We start from the raw sequence: 21300 nt of genomic DNA on the forward strand, positions 1-21300 counted from the left end.
CCAAAGACTCTGTTCGAACCTGCTCCGCATCAGCATGGTCCACGACCAGACCCGCGGGTGGACTGTGTAGGGCGCACCCCGGTGCAGGCCTCTTCAGTATCTTCGCCATGCTCCTTGGCGAATCACCCAGCTCCTCATTGGAGGTGGTAGTGCTCTTATATACTGTTCCAGCACTATCAGCTCCATGAGCTTAGTCACAGTTTTCCCTTCGGGTTCTAGCCATCTATATGCGAGGTCCTTCAAATGCTGGGCCAGGGCCCGAGGTCTGTCCTTCAGCTGTAAACAGGTTTCCCTGAATTGGTGCCGATACCAATCCTGGGTTATGCCCAGTCTGTCCAAGATGGCTGTTTTCAGCAAGGCAAAGTTCATGGCCTGCTCCGGGGCCAAAGCCCTATAGGCGGCTTGGGCCTCGCCTGTTAAACAAGGGGCTAACCGGGCAGACCATTGTTCTCTGGGCCAACCCGCCACACTGGCCACCCGTTCAAATGTGACCAGGAAGGCCTCAGGGTCATCCCTCGGACCCATCTTCTCCAGGTGGATACCCTGCATGAGGTCCATCCGGCCTACTCCGCCAGCCCCTGTCGTCGGGTGTGGGGTACCTGCTGTTCCAGTAGCCTGCTGGGCCGCCCAGAGTTGTGTAACCTTGCGCTGCGCCTCCAACATCTGGATCAACGGGAGCTGATGTTGCTGCTGGTGTTCCATCATGCGCTGAATCAGCTACTGCATGGCCTCTTGCTGCTGCTGCATCTGTGTCGCCATGCATTTCAGCACATCCTTGATCGCCATGCCAGAAACTAAAGTGGTAAGACTTTTTTTTTTTTTCTTCTCCCCCGGCTTCAGTGAGCAATCCTGCCCCGACACCCTCCTTCACCTTTACCTTCAATAGGTCAGTAGAAGCACAGGTAGTTGACCGCTGGGTCCGCTCTTCGGTCAGTGAGTTCCACGGATCCCACTTCTGCCACCATTTGTCAGGATCACACCCCTCCGCTCAGCACTTTGTGTGGGCTTTGCTGGGCTTCAGGAATCCCTCTCTGCTCATATACCACTGTCTGCCCACTCGTACAGCTCCTGCACACCGCTGCTATGGACTCCTCCAAGTCTCTAGTCAGACTGCCAGGCCTAGTCCTGGCACTCCCAAACAGTACACAGAAAAAGGTCTTTATCACAAAAGGGTTTAATGTGGTCCTGTAGCCTAACAGGCTGCAGTCCTGTAATAATGCCGGGTTGTCCTTACAAGCCCCAAGCCTAACCGCTTAGGTTCTCCTTAACAAGCCTAGAGTTAAACAGCTTTTAAAACCACAATTCCCTTCCAACCTTTCTCCTACATCCATTTACCAACACAGGATTTACCATCCCCAACCTCCTGGTTATTCCACCTCCATAGAGGAACAGCTGGAGCTTTCCTCTCCCCAGCTTACCTCCATCTCCTCCTCCTCTGACTCTGAGGAACCGGGCTTTTGTGGCCAGCTCCACCACGGCGGCACACCCTCTTCCTCAGCTTCCATGGACTCTGCTGAGTCATAGGGATCAGTCCCTATTTCCTCCACCTGTTCCTGCTCACTCTCCAGCCAGGGGTCAGGTGCCGGTTCAGGGAACCTGGGAAGTGTAGTCTTTGTTGCTTTCCTCAGCGCCCTCCGGTGGATAGGTTTGGTTCTGCCCGCTTCTGCTTTTCTATATCCCGGCTGTTTCTGCCCCTGGCCAGGTCGTACTGCATCACAGTATCCACGTCCTCACCCGAGTCTTCGTCTCCTCGCCTGAGTCTTCGTCCAAAGTCTTCTATGTTCCAAGGACTCCATCTGCCCTCGTCCTCTGTCCGGCCTGCCGCCTATTGCCGTTACCCAGCAGCAGGTCCAAAAGGGCTTGAAACGGTTGAAGGACTGTTCATTGATCATCATTGCGTTGATGGTCATCCTGGGGTGTGCAGTCCGGTAGAGGGTCAGACCTTCCATTTCCTTGTCTTCGCTCCAGCCTTGTCCTGCTCCTTGTTACCCGTGCTCGCACCAGCTCACCTCCCGCGGTGTTTGGGGCTCCTCCCTGAGTCATGCCTTGGCCCAAGGGCTCACAACACCTGTTCCGGAAACGACTGCGCCACCGCACTCGTAACAGAAATGAGCAAATGTGGTAACTTTACTATTACACCTTAAGTTTGCATTTCTACTCGTGGGTAGTCTGCATGGAGTGGCGGTTGGTACTCCCTTAACAGAAGGCTTGGGGGTAGCTTGTACGGAGCAGCAGGTTCTATTACCCTTAACAGAAGGGTAATAGAACCTGCCGCATAGAGCGGCAGTTGCTACTACCCTTAACATAAGACTTGGGGGTAGCCAGCATGGAACAACAATTGCTACGACCCTTAAAAAAAACCTTGCTGGGCAGACTAGATGGATCATTTTGGTTTTTATCTGCTGTCATTCACTATGGGGTAGATTTTAAAACCCCTGCGCGTATAAATCCAGCACTCGCATGCCGGCGCGCACAAAGCCCCGGGACGCACGTAAGTCCCGGGGATTCGTAAAAGGGGCGGGAGGGGGCGTGTCCGGGGGGCGTGTCCGGGGGCAGGGGGAGGTCCGGGGTGGGTCCAGGGGCATGGGGACGGTTCGGGGGCGGGCTGGGAGGGCGGTCCTGAGTCCCCCGGCACTGCAGCCTGTGCCGGGGGATGCCGGGGCGACACGCACAAATTACGCTTGCTTCAAGCAGGCGTAACTTGCCCAACAAAGGTAGGGGGGGGGGGATTTAGGTAGGGCTGGGGGGTGGGATAGATAGGGGAAGGGAGGGGAAGGTGGGGGATGCGGAAGGAAAGTTCCCTCCGAAGCCGCTCCGATTTTGGAGCGGCCTCGAAGGGAACGGAGGCAGGCTGCTGATTTTGCGCAACCTTGCGCGCGCCGACCTCGGATTTTATAAGATACGTGCAGCTACGTGCATATCTTATAAAATCTGGTGTACTTTTGTTCGCGCGCGTATGTTTTGAAGATCTACCTCTATGTTATTATATTAGATCACAGAACGAGGAAGACAGGCAACAATATTTGGAAAAGATAAGAAAAGATAGGAAAGTAGTCAGGGGAATAAAGCAAATGGAAGAAAAATAACAAATATAGTAAAATTGGGTGGGGAGGCAAGACTTTTTTAGAAATGACAACAGTGGCATTGTGAAACTCAGAGGTGAAGGGGGAGGAATATGTAGAGGCTGACAAACAAAAAGCAGAATTGCTTAACAAAAGTTTCTGTTCAGAATTCATTGAGGAAGGGACAGGAGTAGGACCACAGAAAACAGACACAAATAGGTTAGGAACCAATGTAAACTTAGAGCAATTTTCAGGAGACAGTGTTCATGAGGCACTAGCTAAACTAAAAATAGATAAAGCGATATGGCTGGTTGGGATACAGCCAAGGGTATTAAGGGAACTCAGATAAGTTCTGGCAGCTTAGCTGGCTGACCTTTTCAATGCTTCTTTAGAGCTAGGAGTAGTTCCGGAGGACTGGATACAGGCTGATGTGGTTCTTCTTCACAAAAGGGGAACTAAGAAGGAGGCTGGGAACTACAGAATTGTTAGTCTGATCTTAGTGGCAAGTAAATTGATGGAATTGCTGCTGAAACAGAGGATAGTGCATTTTCTGCAATCCAGTAGATTAAAAGATCCAAGGCAGCATGATTTTATCATAGGTAGATCTTGTCAGACGAATCTGATCAATTTCTTTGACTGAGTGACCAGAGAGTTGGCTCAGGGACGAGCGTAAGATGTAGTATACTTGGATTTCAGTAAGGCCTATGATACATTGCTACATAGGTGACTTATAAATAAACTGAACACCCTTGGTATGGGCTCTAAAGTAATTATGACTGGATTTAGAAACTGGTTTAGTGGGAGGCGACAAAGAATAATGATAAATGGAGTTCACTCCGAAGAGAGGGATATAACTAGCGGTGTGCTGCAGGGATCAGTCCTTGCAATATAATTTTTGTAAATGATATTACAAAATGACTATCGGGAGGTTTGTCTTTTTGCGGATGATACCAAAATCTGCAACAGCGTAGTAACCCAGGAGGGGGTGGAAAATATGAGGTGGGATCTAGCTTAGCTTAAGGAATGATCTGGAATAAAAATGCTGAGTCATGCATTTGAGTTGCAAAAACCTAACGGGCGAATTTTCAAAGCCCGGTGCATGCAAATACCAGAAGATACGCGTTCAACCGGACCCTGCACATGCCGAGCGCATTTTAGAAACATTCTGGCCACATGCGTATCTCCTAGTACGCGCTGAAGTGCTAGGCCATTCAAAAGGAGTGGGCTGGGGTGGGGTCTGGGCAGACTGGGGGGGCATGGCAGGGGCTGGCTGAGACAGCATGTGCCGGCAGCCGGCTGGCACGCACAACTTGCTTCTGCTCTTTAGAACAGGTAAGTTGTAAAACAAAAACATTTGAAGGGGTTAGGGTGGGTTTAGGGGTCGGGGAGGAGAGGGAAAAGGTAGGAAATGTAGTTAGGGGGATAAGAAGTTCCCTCCCAGTCCATGGTGATAATACCCTTATTCAATAAACATACACACGATTAATGCGACTCCAACATTGCTCTAAGCTTCAGCAGCAATGAGGAAATGTGGAAAAAAGGTTTTGCATTCACAAAAAAGCAGGGAGTAGCTTGCTTGTTACGGCGGTTACTACCCCAAACCAAATAAGCCTGATACTTCACTTTCAATGCATATACAGCATAGCTCTCTACTTCAGTGGCAAGAGAGAAAGCCTGATACTTCACTTTCAATGCATATACAGCATAGCTCTCTGCTTCAACAGCAGGGGAGAAAATCTGACACTTCACGCATATCCAGCATAGTCCTCTGCTTCAACGGCAGGGGAGCAAGACTGATACTTCTCTTTCAATGCATAGCCAGCATGGCTCTCTGCTACAATGGCGGGGGGAATGAAGAAACATGGATCTATATTCAGGCAACAACCAACAAGGACTGAATTACATAGTCTGGATAAACAGATAAGCATGGGTGTAGCTTGCTTATTGCGGTGGTTAATACCCCTAACTAATTAAGCTATTTCACTTAGATGCAATTCCAACACTGCTCTCTACATTAATGGCAGGGGTGGAAGGGAAATAGAATAAAAAAGGTTACTAAGAGCCAAGAGAAACAGATAAGTATGTGAGAGAAAAAAAAAGTGCGAAAGCTTGCTGGGCAGACTGGATGGGCCATTTGGTCGTCTTCTGCCGTCATTTCTATGTTTCTATGTAGCAGACTGGGCGGGAACTAGGAAAGGCCCACTCAGGTTGCACCAGTTGATTTTTAAAAATCCCCCCCCTTGCACATGCAAGAGGCCACCCGCCTGTACATGCACGCACGGATATTAAAATCTGGCGCACATGTGTGAAGAGGAATCGTATTTTATAACATATGTGCAGCGACGCCCGAGAAACCAGACTCTAAACAGTGGAATACTGAAGAAAGAGCAAAATATAAAAAATGCACATTCTCAAAGATGGCATATGCTAATCACTAAAAACACAAAATATATATATATTTTTTTTACCTGTGTTGTATGATCTTGTTATTTTTCTAATTGGTTGTTCCCGGTCTCTTTTTTCCACTTTCCCTTTGTCAGTCCTTTCCTAATTCCTTTTTCATGATCTGCAGGCTCTTTCTGTTTCTTCTCTCCTGTTTTCTTCCCTTCCTGCCTCACACACACAGATTCTCACTGTTACATGCTCACATACACACACACACACACACACACACACACACACACACGGGCTCTTATACACACACATGAGCTCTTACACATGGGCTCTTTCACATCCACAGACACACACACGGTCTTACACAAATACATACACGCATACACGTGGGTTCTTTTACACACATAGGCACACAGGCTTTTAAACACATGGGCTCTTGCAAACTGTCACAGTCAGGCAGGCTGGATCTGGGATTTCCTTCAGCAGGAGCAGGGCCAGACTCTAGGGCCAGGCCGGATTGGATCTTCTGTCTGGACCAGCCACCTCCTTCTCGGATTGAGCCCTCAGGTGGCCAGTAGGACTTAGCTGGAACCAGAGAATGGGCCTAAAGCAGGAGATATGGTGGGTTTTGGAGGCAGGCAGGACTGGAGACAAGGGTTGGAAGTGGATGCCAGGCCAGGAACTGAAGACAAGACCTGGGACAACAAAGACAGGGCAAGAATAGGACTGGACCACAGGAACTGAACAAGGAACACATGAAACAAGGAACTAAGAGCAAGAATCCTAAGATGGAAAAGAAGGCTTAAGCAGGCCAAAAGGCAGGGCTAGGTGAGGCTAGAAAGCCTGAAGGCTGCAAGGCAGGGCAAAAAGGCAGAGGAAGCTGCAGGACTGGGCTGGAAGGCCGAGGAGGCCACAAGATAAGGCTGGAAGGCTGAGGAGGCCACAGAGCAAGGCTGAAAGGCTAAGGAAGCCACTAGGAAAGACTGGAAGGCCAAGGAGGTTACAGAGCAAGGCTGGAAGACCAAGAAGGCCACTAGGCAAGGCAGGAGCAAGAAAGCCAGAGTGTCCATCCAATAACAACCAAAGCAAGATGGGCCAATGCAAGGAGCCAAGATAACGCGATAAAGAGGCACCTGTTCAGGGAGAAGCTGGACTAAATAGGGCTGGCCTTGCTGAGTCATGAGGTCAAAGAGTAATGGTTAGTAAAGGAGTGAGCGTGGCTGCATGAGGACCTCTGCTGGTGGGGAGGCTACCTAGCATCTGGGATCGTGACACACACACACTACCCCTGGGGAAATTCTGCCTTTAAAAATGTAAAACTCTGCATAATTTATATTGGTCAAAATAACACAATATACATCACAGTCTTTGAGTAATTAATTTAAAATGCATGCAGAAAGTTATTACTTAAACATGCAGAGTTTTAAATATTTTGAGAAGAATTTCTCTAGAAGTACACTATAAGAATGTCCCTTCCACCGTCTCTCCATACTCCCCTGGCCAGATCCTTTTCACTTTGTTTTCTCATGCCCCAACTCCTTCACTCTCCACTATCTCTTCCCTCTCCCTCTAGACTCAGTCCCTTATATTCTATTTCCACTCCCATAGTTTGACCCCTCTCTCAATAATGCCCCTCACACAGGCTCCCTCTACTCCTCTCTCACACACACACCCTCACACAAGCTCCCTCTCTCTCTCTTGCACACACAACCCCTTCCACAGGTTCCCTCTTTCTCTTGCAAATACATACCCTCACACAGGTTTCCTCTGTCTCTTGCACATACACACACCCTCACATAGGCTCAATCTTTCTCATATACACACCCTCACACAGGCTACCTATCTCTCACACACCCCTGCATACTGGCTCCTTCTCTCTCTCTCTCTCTCTCTCTCTCTCTCACACACACACACACACACACAGGTTCTCTCACAAATAAACATGCTCCCTCACACACAGACAAACACACACAACAATCCCTTTTTCACACACACCAACTCCCAATCTCTCACACATATACATACTCCCTCACAATTTCCTTATATAGGCTCCCTCTCTCTGGCACACACACATATACACACACACCCTCTCACAGGCTCGCTCTCTCATACACACACACCCCTCTACACACAGACTAGCTTTTCCGACTCTGCCCTGCATTTAAAACAATCCTTTCTCTGCCTTTCGCACTATTCTGATCAGTTTTCCCAATAGAGAAAGTTCATTAGTGGAATGCCACAGAGATTGGTACTGTGCTTTTTAACATATTTATAAATGATCTGGAAAAGAATGATGAGTGAAGTGATCATATTGTCCACAAGGACTCCAAAGTCCTTTTCCTGGGTGGTGACACCCAATACAGAACCCGGTATTGTGTACCTGTAGTTGGGATTATTTTTCCCTATGTGCATCACTTTGCCCTTTTCCACATTCAGTTTTATCTGCCAGTCAGTTGTCTAGTCTCATAATCTGATAAGGTCCCTCTGCAGAATTCCATTGCAGTTTTAACAACTTTGAATAATTTTGTCATCTGCAAATTTTATCACTTAACTCATCATTCCCTTTTCCAGATCATTTATAAATATGTTAAACAGCACAGTACCAATCCCTGTGGTATTCCACTAATGAACTTTCTTCATCTAGAAAACTGACCATTTAGACCTACACTCTCTTTCTTGTCTTTTAACCAGTTTATCAGCCCATAATTAGACATTGCCTCCTATCCCATGACTTTGTAATTTCAGAGGAATCTCTCATAGGGGACTGTCAAATGCCTTCTGAAAAACCAAATACATTGTCTCAACCTGTTCACCATTATCTATATGTTTATTTGTATTTCAAAAAAATCTAAAAGGTTGGTAAGGCAGGACTTCCCTTTGCTAAAACCATATTTTCTCTTCCCCATTAAGCCATGTCTTATACGGTCAGCAATTTTGTTTTTAAGAATGGCTTCTACCAGTTTGCCCAACACTGACATCAGGCTCACCAGACTTTAGTTTCCCAGATATCTTCTATGTATCTGAAAGTGTGAACTAAAAATTAGCTGTGTTAGGGTACCCAGCAATGCAGCTGGCACATACCAGCATTACAGCGGAGAAAGATCAACCAGTCCTTTCAGTTTTCTCAATTATTTCTGTCCACACTGTCAAGGGTATAGTCCAGCTACCAGCCATAGTTCATGATCGCATATAGACTATCACTTATTTATTTATTTATTTATTTATTTATTTATTTATTTATAAACTTTTTTATACCGGCATTCATAGGACACATCATGTCGGTTTACAAAAAACTGAGAAGGAAAGGAAATTACAATGAACAGGGGAGGGGATAACTGGGTGAGTACACAAGTAAAAGAGAGGATATTTAACAAGCAGCGATACAACTATTTGCATTCGGTTAGGGTTATATATGCAAATGAACTAATATACAATGTTACATGGCATGTGCACTTGACACATTTAGCATGTGGAACTTGATTACAGTAGCGCGGGGCTTGTGCACTTGATACACAGTGACGGTTACAGAGGGGGGGTGGGGGGGGAAGGTTGCAGGGGGGGGGTTGATAAGGATCAGGTAAGGGTATAGGCTAGGTTGGGATTAAGGTGAATAATGGGCAAACATCGGCTAGGATTGGGAGGAATTAGGGTATGCTTGTTTAAAGAGCCAGGTCTTGATTCCTTTTTTGAAATGGCTCAGGGATGGTTCTAAGCGGAGTGTGACAGGTAGGGAATTCCAGAGGGTAGGGCCCGCAATGGAGAAGGCTCTATCCCTAGTGGCGGTGAGGTGTCCAATTTTAAGTGAGGGAGTTTGGAGAGTGCCAGCAAGGGAGTTTCTGGTGGGGCGGTTAGATTGACGGAATTGTGGCATGTCTTCAAGCCAGGGTGAATTGTTGTGTAGTGTGTTGTGGAGGATGGTAAGTGTTTTATATTGGGAACGGAAGGTGATTTTATCAACTATCTTCATTCTACTCCACCCTCCTGGGTAGCTGAGCTTGCAAAATGCCCTTTTTCGTTCACACCCTACACTCTTCCCCTTTCATTCCAAGCCACAAGGTCCCACAATAATCCAAACAGTCACCACCATAGCTGTTACCCAAAACTCTCACCTCCTACAACCTTGTGGCCTTTCCTAACAACATCCTTCCACCACCATCCGGCCTCCCAGTATCAGTGAACATAAGGAGCATGTAGCCTGTCAGACAGACCTGAATATGTGAATACCTGCATTTCCATTAGGACTTCTAGTTCTAATTATTACTATACTGGCAGCCTGCCATACAGACTCAGCTGCTGATTAATTCTTTAAACACAACCTGCCAGAAAGACCTGGCTACATGAATGCTACATTTCCACCAGGACATCTAATTCTAGTTATTACTGTACTTAGGGTCTACCAAACATAGCCATCTGCTAATTAATTCTTTTGCTCTCTCTTCACTTTTTTGCAACTTCTTAATAGATATAGCCAGGGTAATTTTCATAGAGTCTTCTGTGAATAAAGTAGTTCTTTACTCGCAGAAATTGCCCCTTAGAAAAATGCACAACTATACATATATAAAATTACGTGCATACATACTGTATGTATATATTTTTAGGGAGATGCATTCCAGAGGCTGGAATCTGGGTAGGGTTGGGATTTATGTGCATTTTAAAAAGTATGAGGTCCATATTTAGCTTGTTTATGTGAGGATCTGTGGACAGTTCTTGCCTCCTACCAGCAGGGATCCTCACAGGGCCTTGTGAACTAGCTGCATCGTCTTCCAAACTCTATGGTCTGTAGTCCTGCTGGCTGCCATGTTGTTCTGGTGCTGCATCAGATATAAGCCAGCCTCACACTATTCTCAGTGCCACAGCTTGGTCTTGGACTCGATCTGATGTCAGTCCCAGTTCCTGATATGGCCCTACTTTTGGCCTCACGTTTGTCTTGTTCTTGTATTCTTAATTCTGGTCTGTCTATCATAGTCTTGGCCTCACATTTGTTTTTGTTTTGTATTCTTGATTCTTGTGTATCTAGTCTTTTTCTGCCAGAGTCATGTTCTTGGCTTGTTTCTTATCTTGTTTCCTGTACTCCCAGGCTCTGGTTCTTGTGGCCCATTTATTCTAAGATATTACATTGGCCCTACTTTTAGTCCATATATTTTGCCTTGTCTTGTCTTGTCCTGTTCTGTCTCTGTGTCCTAGTCTGTCCTGTTTTGTGGGCAGCCTTCTATTCTCATTCCTGCTGCAGGTTTTCCTGCTCCTGTGGATGCCTTTCAGTACTCTGGTGAGTGTCCTTGCTTCTCTTCTAAGTCCTGTCAGCCACCAGCACCTGAGGGCTCAACCCGAGGGGAAGGTGGTCGGTATAGGTAGAAGACTCCTGTTCCAGCCTGCTCCACCAGCATCCAACTCCTCTTCTGTCCCTAGCATCAGAATACCGGCAGTACACTGTTACAGTTTACCTAGCTAAATTTGGCCCATAGCCAGACAAATGCCAGGATTTGAAAATCCTACTAGTCTGACCATCCTTGTCATAGCTGAATATGTTTTATCCAGCTAGACACATATCCAACTATGTTAGTGGCAGTCCAGAGCTTTCGAGGGCAGAGTGGCGATATCTGGCTATTGTAGCCAGATAATGCCAATTTTCAGCATTATAGAAACATAGAAACATGACAGCAGAAAAAGAATGAATGGCCTATCTAATCTGCTGATCCACCCAATTAATTTAGCTTTATAATTCTCAGATATCCCTTGTATTTATCCCATGCTTTCTTCAATTCAGATACTGTTTTGTCTCCACCACCTCCTCTGGGAGGCCATTCCATCCATCCACTACCCCTTTCACTCTTATCCCATGACTCCTCATTCTAGAGCTTCCTTTCCATTGCCGGTGCATGGAAACCTTTGAGATATTTAAATGTTTCTATCATGTCTCCCCTATCTCGCCTTTCTTCTAGGGTGTACACGTTTAGATCTTTAAGTACACTCTAGAGGAAAGGTAAGATAGGGGAGATATGATAGAAACATTAAAATATCCAGATAACATAGCCAAAGTACAGTCTTAAATTTAGCCAGTTAAACTTATCCAACTAAGAACATAAGAAATTGCCATGCTGGGTCAGACCAAGGGTCCATCAAGCCCAGCATCCTGTTTCCAACAGAGGCCAAAACCAGGCCATAAGAACCTGGCAATTACCCAAACACTAAGAAGAACCCATGCTACTGATGCAATTAATAGCAGTGGCTATTCCCTAAGTATAATTGATTAATAGCCATTAATGGACTTCTCCTCCAAGAACTTATCCAAACCTTTTTTGAACCCAGCTACACTAACTGCACTAACCACCTCCTCTGGCAACAAATTCCAGAGCTTTATTGTGCGTTGAGTGAAAAAGAATTTTCTCCGATTAGTCTTAAATGTGTTACTTGCTAACTTCATGGAATGCCCCTAGTCCTTCTATTATTCGAAAGTGTAAATAACCGAGTCACATCTACTCGTTCAAGACCTCTCATGATCTTAAAGACCTCTATCATATCCCTCCTCAGCCGTCTCTTCTCCAAGCTGAACAGCTTCTCCATCGCAACTATATCTTTTTTGAGATGCGGCGACCAGAATTGTACACAGTATTCAAGGTGCGGTCTCACCGTGGAGCGATACAGAGGCATTATGACATTTTCCGTTCTATTAACCATTCCCTTCCTAATAATTCCTAACATTCTATTTGCTTTTTTGACTGCTGCAGCTATCCACTGTGATGCCTAGATCTTTTTCCTGGGTGGTAGCTCCTAATATGGAATCTAACATCGTGTAACTACAGCAAGGGTTATTTTTCCCTATATGCAACACCTTGCACTTGTCCACATTAAATTTCATCTGCCATTTGGATGCCCAATCTTCCAGTCTTGCAAGGTCCTCCTGTAATGTATCACAGTCTGCTTGTGATTTAATTACTCTGAATAATTTTGTATCATCCGCAAATTTGATAACCTCACTCGTCGTATTCCTTTCCAGATCATTTATACATATATTGAAAAGCACCGGTCCAAGTGCAGATCCCTGAGGCACTCCACTGTTTACCCTTTTCCACTGAGAAAATTGACCATTTAATCCTACTCTCTGTTTCCTGTCTTTTAACCAGTTTGTAATCCACGAAAGGACATCGCCTCCTATCCCATGATTTTTTAGTTTTCATAGATGCCTCTCATGAGGGACTTTGTCAAACACCTTCTGAAAATCCAAATACACTACATCTGCCAGTCCACCTTTATCCACATGTTTATTAACCCCTTCAAAAAATGAAGCAGATTTGTTAGGCAAGACTTCCTTTGGGTAAATCCATGTTGACTGTTGTCCCATTAAATCATGTCTTTCTATATGCTCTACGATTTTGATCTTGAGAATAGTTTCCACTATTTTTCCCAGCACTGAAGTCAGGCTCACTGGTCTATAGTTACCCGGATCGCCCCTGAAGCCTTTTTTAAATATTGGGGTTACATTGGCCACCCTCCAGTCTTCAGGTACAATGGATGATTTTAATGATAGGTTACAAATTTTAACTAATAGATCAGAAATTTCATTTTTTAGTTCCTTCTGAACCTTAGGATGCATACCATCTGGTCCAGGTGATTTGCTACTCTTTATTTTGTCAATCTGGCCTACTACATCTTCCAGGTAGGTAACTGGGATATTCAGCAGTACACACACTCTAAAGTAGTTGGATGTTATCCCAGGGGAGAGAAATAAAAGCTCAGGCCCAGAGAAGCCCAGGATGGGAGGAGGAAGCACCAGACTCTATCCTAAAACCTTGTATGTCTGAAATCCCTAATTTTTGAGACATAAGTAAGCAGATTTGTGCTGTTTTTCTTTCTGTAAATAATAAAAAGTATTTTTGTGTGATAAAGGCTAGTGTCCAGACTTATTTTTTTCTGTTCTCCAGGACTCTCCCTGAAGCTAAGGGTCGCTGTACAGTATTACAAAGCTGATGTCAAATTTTCTTCAAGGCCTAGTGGAATCAAGCAGCTAACCTAAAGGATCTTAATTCCTGTCTTTTTTTCAAACTCATTAATTATGCTCATCCAAAAGTCTTTGGCTTTACATTTAAGACATCTGTCATATTTCATTAATTTCATATAATACCCTATAAGCTGGTTAATTGTATAAATCTCTTAATTTGGCATCTACCACTCTTTTGTGTGTTTTAAGAAAGAACTTTCCCTAATCTGAAGGGGTGATATTTTCTTCGATTGTCTGCTTATTGGTTCAAGAACCTCCTTTCCTCTTAAAGTCCTGCAGACTTTATACCATGTAGATAAAAATTATTGGATTTAGATAATTTATTTAGAGTGACATTAAGTGGTTGTTCATTGAGTAGTTTTGGTGGACTTCTATTTAACGTTTGTAAATAATGTCTACTCTTTAAAAAGGAAAGAATATATGGTATTTATTTTGATCTCTTATTTGATCCCTTCTTTGGTAACCCACTAGAGAACTATATAGGTCATCTCTAGTACTCCCTAGAACCCCCCAAAGAATTCTCAGGTCAACTACGAATCCTTGGCAGTCTAAAATCAAAACCCAGCCCATACCCTTCACCTGTTTTTCTAGCCTACATTAGGCTCCGTTTCATTTACTTTTGTTGTTAACCCCATATATCTGTATCCAAGTTCTATCGACCTGTTCATTGTAAGACATGTACTTGTCATTGTTATTGTTTAGAATGTAAACCGAATTGATCAGTAATTCTGTTTTTGGAAAGTCGGTATATAAAAATGCTAAATAAATAAAAATAAATAAATTTTGAATTTGCATAACTGATAATTCACTAGAATTCTCAAAATGTATTGTGCAGTTTTCTTATATATATATTTATATATATATATATATACTTATTTATTCATTCATTCTTATTAACCACTCACACAGGAGACCCTGATTGGTGTGGTGTACAACAAGTTTTAAACAATCCAAATACAATAATTAGACATAATAAAATAACTAAAACAAATCATAAAATCTAACACAAAGTTTTAGGATAAATCACATGATAAAATAATACAGTAAAGTTAACTGCCTCAAACAGTATTTAAAAACAAAAAAACCCCCCAAAACTACTCCGTGATCTTACTTAGAAAGAACTCAAAGTGCTCATAAATCTAACTTGAAAGAGTCAGGACTTCATCTTCTTCTGAAAAAGCAGACACTTTAATTCCATCCTCAGCTCCCTTGGTGCTGAATTCCATAATTCAGAGCCTATAACAGAAAAAAGCCTTTTCCTCTTTGCACTTCTAGAAACCTCCTTCACTGTAGGGACTTTGAATAAATTCTCTGATGCTGAACGGAGACATCTCCTGGGCTTGTAAATCTCTACTAGCTGTTGTAAATATTTTGCCCTCTGTTCTTTGGTCACTTTATACATTAGACTCATGATCTTAAATTTAATTCTTTGCTGAATGGGAAGCTAATGCAGCTGCCTTAATAAAGGGGCTGCACTGGTCTTTCGAGAATAGCCACAAATCAACCTTGCTGCCATATTTTGCATAACCTGTAACCTATGAAAACATTTAGCTGGTAGTCCCACCAACAACCCATTGCAGTAATCAATCTGAGACAAAATAAAAGCCTGAACCACCAACTGAAAAATTGATACAGACAAAAATGCCTGAAGTCTCCTCAATAACCGAAGTTTGAAAAATACCTGCTGTACTACCATAGATATATGGAACTCTGATCATCGCAAATTACCCCTAACTTCTTCATTTTTGAACTAACTCCTAGTTCCATCCCTTCTGTCTTTAATTTCAAAGCCCTTTTACCACATCCTCCATTCCAATATACAGTTATTCTGACTATATGCCTCTTCCTGTTCATTTTATATGTGTTTTTATTTGTACATCACCTAGTTTTATTTAGGGAATTAATAAATATGAATAAAAAGTAAAGTAAAAAATAAAATTGTTTAGAAACTAAGGTCTTGTTTCCTGGTTATTAAACATTGGGCTCGAAGCCCCCATCTTACAGTATTTTTCATATCAGTCTGATTGGTTTAATCATTAGATGTCAAATATATGCATTTGTTTCATGAGTTTTAGTTTTGAGTAATATTCCAGTTAATGTACAAAATTTGACCATCTTTTTCTCAATGTTAATTCATGTAAATTTTAGCACTCCAGTCAACAATATGTCTTATCTGACATGCCACACTGTAGGACTGAAAGTCTAGCAATCCTACAGTTCCCATCTCTTTACTTTTCATTAATTTAGTTATACTGATTCTGTGTTTTCCCCCTCCCAAGGAATTTCAAAATATTGAACTTCAATGTGGTTTTAACCTAGCTGATGAAAGTCCACTTTCAGCCTCTGAATTCTTGTGGGCTAAAATGCCTGATCCAGAAATTGCATTTTTTGTTGCAGTAACTTCTGCTCATAGAGTCAAACAGTTTTAGTCCCTACTAACTTATCCACTTAGTACTAAGTTATACCACAAGAGGATGGCACTGTACACACATCCCAAGTTCCTGCCTAAAGCAGTGTTTGATTTTCACCTAGTTGTTGTTCTAGCATTTATCTCAAGATCTCATGCCAACAAAAGTGAACAAGTCCTTCATACTTAGAAGGTGATGGCTATCTTGCAATTCAAGGGTCGATTTTAAAAGAAGAGCGCGTGGTTCCTGGCGCACGCACATGGACGCGCTGATTTTATAACATGCGCACGCTGGCAGGCGTGCGCATGTTATAAATCATTCATATGGTTTCATATCATTGTTCATATCATGGTTTCATATCATTCATATCATGTTATAATCATTCATATGGTTTCATATCATTCAAAAAAGCATTTCCAAGCCTTGAATAAAACCTCCTCTCACTAGCACTAACTCGTATGCAATAATGGAATGTAAACACGAATCAACCAACCTCAATCCCTCTCTCACTAATTCCTGCTGAATATTTATCATACTATTACCATTCACAACTGTCATATTTATTCATTTGATTACCTATGTACCGTTTCATAGTCTTATTTTTTCACTTGCTATTCTAATGTATCAATAGGCTGAAATGTAAATATTGTGCGGTTCAATTTCTCCCCTTCCATCCCAAGTTTATTTTCCTTGTTTTTTGTAACTTTCCCTCTCCCTTTTTCTGATTCACTGTATTTAAAGTTCAAGGTTCTTATTGAAAATATTGTTTTTTACGTTACGTTATGCTTTACACTCCTTGTTATTTGTAAACCGGGTTGATGTGATGCCTATCATGAAACTCGGTATAACAAAAACAATAAATAAATAAATAAATAAATAAATATCACAAATAGGATATGGAGACGTAACACGAAGACCTGAATTTTGCAGTTCAAAAACATAAACTTTAATGAAATGGGGAAGTATCTGGAAGAAGACCTAGAAGGATGGCAGAACAAGAGAGATGTGGAACGACAATGGACCAAAATAAAAGGAGCAATTACCAAGGCAACTAATCTATATGTCAGAAAAGTAAAGAAAAGCAAAAGAAAAATGAAACCTATATGGTTCTCAAAGGAGGTGGCTGACAAAATAAAAACTAAAAAAACAGCATTCAAGAAATATAAAGGATCCCAAAAGGAGGAGCACAAGGAAGAATATCTGATGGAACCGAGGGAGATGAAGAAAGTAATCAAGATAGCAAAATGTCAAGTGGAAGAAAGGATTGCCAAAGAGGTAAAGCAAGGTGACAAAACATTTTTCAGGTACATTAGAGAAAGGAGAAAAGTTCCAAGTGGTGTAGTGAAATTGAAAGGTGAAAAGGATCAATGTGTGGGGAGAGACGAAGAAAAGGCAGAAATATTAAATGAATACTTCAGTTCGGTGTTCACTAAAGAGGACCCTGGAGAAGGACTGTTGCTAGTTAAGAAACTGGAGGGGAGTGGAGTAGATGTAACTCCGTTTACAGAAGAGGATGTATGAGAAGAGCTAGGAAAAATAAAAGTGGACAAAGCCATGGGAGCTGATGAGGTCCATCCCAGGATATTGAGGGAGTTCAGAGATGTACTGGCGGGTTCACTGAGTGACCTGTTCAACAGATCCCTAGAAATGGGAGTGGTGCCGAGTGATTGGAGAAGAGCGGTGGTGGTCCCACTTCACAAGAGTGGGAGCAGAGAGGTGGCTGGAAACTACAGGCCGGTTAGCCTCACCTCGGTGGTGGGAAAGATAATGGAGTTGCTGCTGAAAGAAAGAATAGTGAACTATACAGTCGGAAGAATTGCTGGACCAGAGGCAGCATGGATTCACCAGGGAAAGGTCCTGTCAGACAAATCTGATTGACTTTTTTGATTGGGTGACTAGGGAATTAGATAGAGGAAAAGCGCTCGATGTTATCTACTTGGATTTCAGCAAAGCTTTTGATACAGTCCTGCACAGGAGGCTTGTGAATAAAATGAGAAGCTTAGGAGTGGGTGCCAAGATGGTGGCCTGGATTGAAAACTGGTTTGACGGACAGAAGACAATGTGTGACGGTAAATGGAACTTAATCTGAAGAGAGAGCGGTGTTAAGCGGAGTTCCACAAGGATCAGTCTTGGGACCGGTCCTGTTCAATATCTTTGTGAGCAACATTGCGAACGGGATAGAAGGTAAGGTTTGTATTTTTGCAGATGATACTAAGATCTGCAACAGAGTGGACACGCTGGAAGGAGTGGAGAGAATGAGATGTGACTTAAGGAAGCTGGGTGGTCGAAAATATGGCAGCTGAGATTCAATGCCAAGAAGTGCAGAGTCATGCATATGGGGAGTGGAAATCCGAAAGAATTGTATTTGATGGGAGGTGAAGGACTGATGTGCACGGAGCAGGAGAGAGACCTTGGGGTGATAGTGTTTAACAATCTGAAGTTGGCGAAACAATGTGACAAGGCGCTAGCTAAAGCCAGAAGAATGCTGAGCTGCATAGAGAGAGGAATATCTAGTAAGAGAGAGGAAGTGATGATCCCCTTGTACAGGACCTTGGTGAGGCCCCACCTGGAGTACTGTTTTCAGTATCTCCAAAGGGACAGATACAGGATGGAGGCGGTCCAGAGAAGGGCAACCAAAAAGGTGGATGGTCTTCATAAAATGACTTACGAGGAGAGATTAAAGAACCTAAATATGTAATCCCTGGAGGAGAGGAGGAGCAGAGGTGATATGATACAGACTTTCAGATACTTGAAAGGTTTTAAGGATTCATGGTCAACAACAAACCTTTTACAATGGAAAAAAATCAGTAGAACTAGGGGTCACGATTTGAAGCTCCAATGAGGAAGACTCAGAACTAATGTCAGGAAGTATTTCTTCACAGAGAGGGTGGTGGATGCCTGGAATGCCCTTCCGGAGGAAGTGGTGAAGACTAAAACTGTGAAAGATTTCAAAGCGGTGTGGGATAAACACTGTGGATCCATAAAGGCTAGAGGATGGGAATGAAGAGTAGAGCCATGGGGGTGGCTTGCTGGAATGTTAACTACTACCTGGTGATTACTACCCTTACTCAAAAAAATCCCTTGCATGGTTAATGCAACTGCAACATTGCTCTCTGCTTCAACGACAAAGGGAAATGTGGAAAAGAAGATTTGCATTCAGATAACAACCAAAAAGGACTGAACTTCACAATCTGGGTAAACAAATAAACGTGAGGGTAGCATGCTTATTACAGCAGTTACTACCCTAAGCCAATTAAGCCTGATACATCACTTTGAATGCATACACAGCATTGCTCTCTGCTTCTACGGCAGGGGGTAATGTGGAAAAGAGGATTAGCATTCAGACAACAACCAACAAGGACTGAACTTCATAATCTGGGTAAACAAATAAGCATGGGGGTAGCTTTCTTATTACGGAGGTTACTACCCTAAACCAATTAAGCCTGATACATCACTTTGAAAGCATATACAGCTTTGCTATCTGCTTCAACGGTAGGGGGAAGTGAGGAAAACAGGATTTACATTCAGACATCATCCAATAAGGCATCGATCTGTGCAATCTGGGTAAACAAGCATCGGGGTAACTTGCTTGATGCAGCAGTTACAATCCTTAACCATAAGCCTTATGCTCACCTTTGATGCAACTCCAACATTACTCTCTGCATCAATGACAGGGGATGGCAGGAAATTTGAATCAAACAGTTACCAACAAGAGCCCTGAAGTTGGTGGTTGGTGAAACAGATAAGTATGGGAAAATAAGTGTGGAAGCTTGCTGGGCAGACTAGAAGGGCCAATTGGTCTTTTTCTGCCATTATTTCTATGTTTCTAATTAAGGAGTAGACTGGGAGGGAATTTCCCTACCCCACTACCTAAACTCCCTCCCTCTTCCCCGACTCCTAACACCTTCCTACCTACTTACTTTTTCTTTGTTTGATTACTTATTGCTCCTCTGGAGCAGAAATAATCTGCGTGCAGCAGCCGGCTGCCAGCATGCACTTTCCTGGGGCAGTGTAGTATGGCACTCTCCTGCCCCGCCCAGACCCTTAGCTAGGGAGTGCCATGTGTGTAACTACAGTGATCTGTTTGGCTGCAGAAAAAGCAAAGTTGCATACTCTTAACAGGTATTTTGTGAAGACAGCAGTTCACGAATCATACAAACCCCTCCATCCTGCCCTTCCGAAGTTGAGTTTATTAACTTAATTACAGATCTGAAGCACACTGCATAGCTAAAGGAACATGAGAACTGCTGTGCATGCTCAGAGAGCCCTTTGGAATTTTTCTAGAAAGCTCTAGAAATGTCAGATGATGTCACCCCATAGTTGTGAGTAGTGAGCTTCTCCTTCAGAGAACCCCTTTGCTTACTTACACTTCTAACAGCATTCTGAAGAATCTTCAGCATTTTTCTGAAAACCTTGAGATTTAAGGTTTATTTATCATTTATATACCGTTGTCTCAGCATAGCCTTCACAAGCAGTTAACATTTCAATAAATACATAAAAGCAATGAAGTTACAATCAGTCATAAAAGAATTAACAGCTAAAATAATTAAAAGAATAGAAAATTACAAAAACGCATTAGCTGTTAAAATAAAGATTAAAAGTAAAGTATAGCAAAATAGGTATTAAATCGATAAAAATACTAAAAGCACAAATTTAGCATTTCTAGCATTTTTAACTGAGGAAGCTTGCTATTGAAACTGAGTAGTGAGCTAGCCTGTTGTGAAGAAGGCTCATACTTGTGCTGGAACCAGCTGATGAAATAGTGACACATATTCAATATCGTCATTCCTTTTCACAAAATTTGCCCTCCTACCTTTCTGAGCGTCTCCAGCCTCTGAAGTAATCATATTTAGATCAATTCAAACCATCTAGCTATATATCAAAGGTTTATTTATCAGAAAAGGTTAAATCCACTATTCTAATTGACTGATACAGTTTTCTCATGAATAAACACATGATACACGGTTACATATGAGAAATGCAAAAGGTTTGATATATGATAAAATATGCTAAAAGTCAAAAAATCAAGCAAAAATACAGACAAAAGATGGTTTAATGGCTCAGCTGCAGTGCTGTGCACTGCCAAGTGCAAGACTAATAGGGCAAAAAAGTTTGAGCTGCTTTTGAGTTGGAGTGAGAGGTAAGAGCACTGTCCCCGAGCCACATGGTGGCTATATGAAAGGGAAGCAGAGGCCACATCCTGGCCCTGATGATCCAGATTAGTTTTCAGGGACTTATAAGGGATAGTTGGGAACACTTCTTTTTTCCTGGCAATTTGAGGACTGAGGGCCAAGAATCTTGTATATTTGTAGATATCTGCACCAGTAAGGTGAAGCACAGATTTCTTGTGTTAATTATGTAACTTGACCCAGACTGGATGGAACCATGAGTGTGCCTTTTAAATCTGCTTTAGTTGAACCTGAATCCTTTGGGTATCTGT

At 43.0% G+C, this 21300-nt stretch overlaps 1 protein-coding gene across 2 annotated transcripts in view; it reads left to right on the top strand.

Annotated features, from left to right (window-relative positions):
• Nucleotides 1-21300, top strand: part of ANKRD45 (ankyrin repeat domain 45) — a 124442-nt gene that overhangs the window by 59943 nt on the left and 43199 nt on the right. The gene's annotated exons all lie outside the window — the stretch shown is intronic.

The sequence above is a fragment of the Rhinatrema bivittatum genome, chromosome 10 (genome assembly GCF_901001135.1).
Source record: "Rhinatrema bivittatum chromosome 10, aRhiBiv1.1, whole genome shotgun sequence".
NCBI lineage: Eukaryota > Metazoa > Chordata > Amphibia > Gymnophiona > Rhinatrematidae > Rhinatrema > Rhinatrema bivittatum.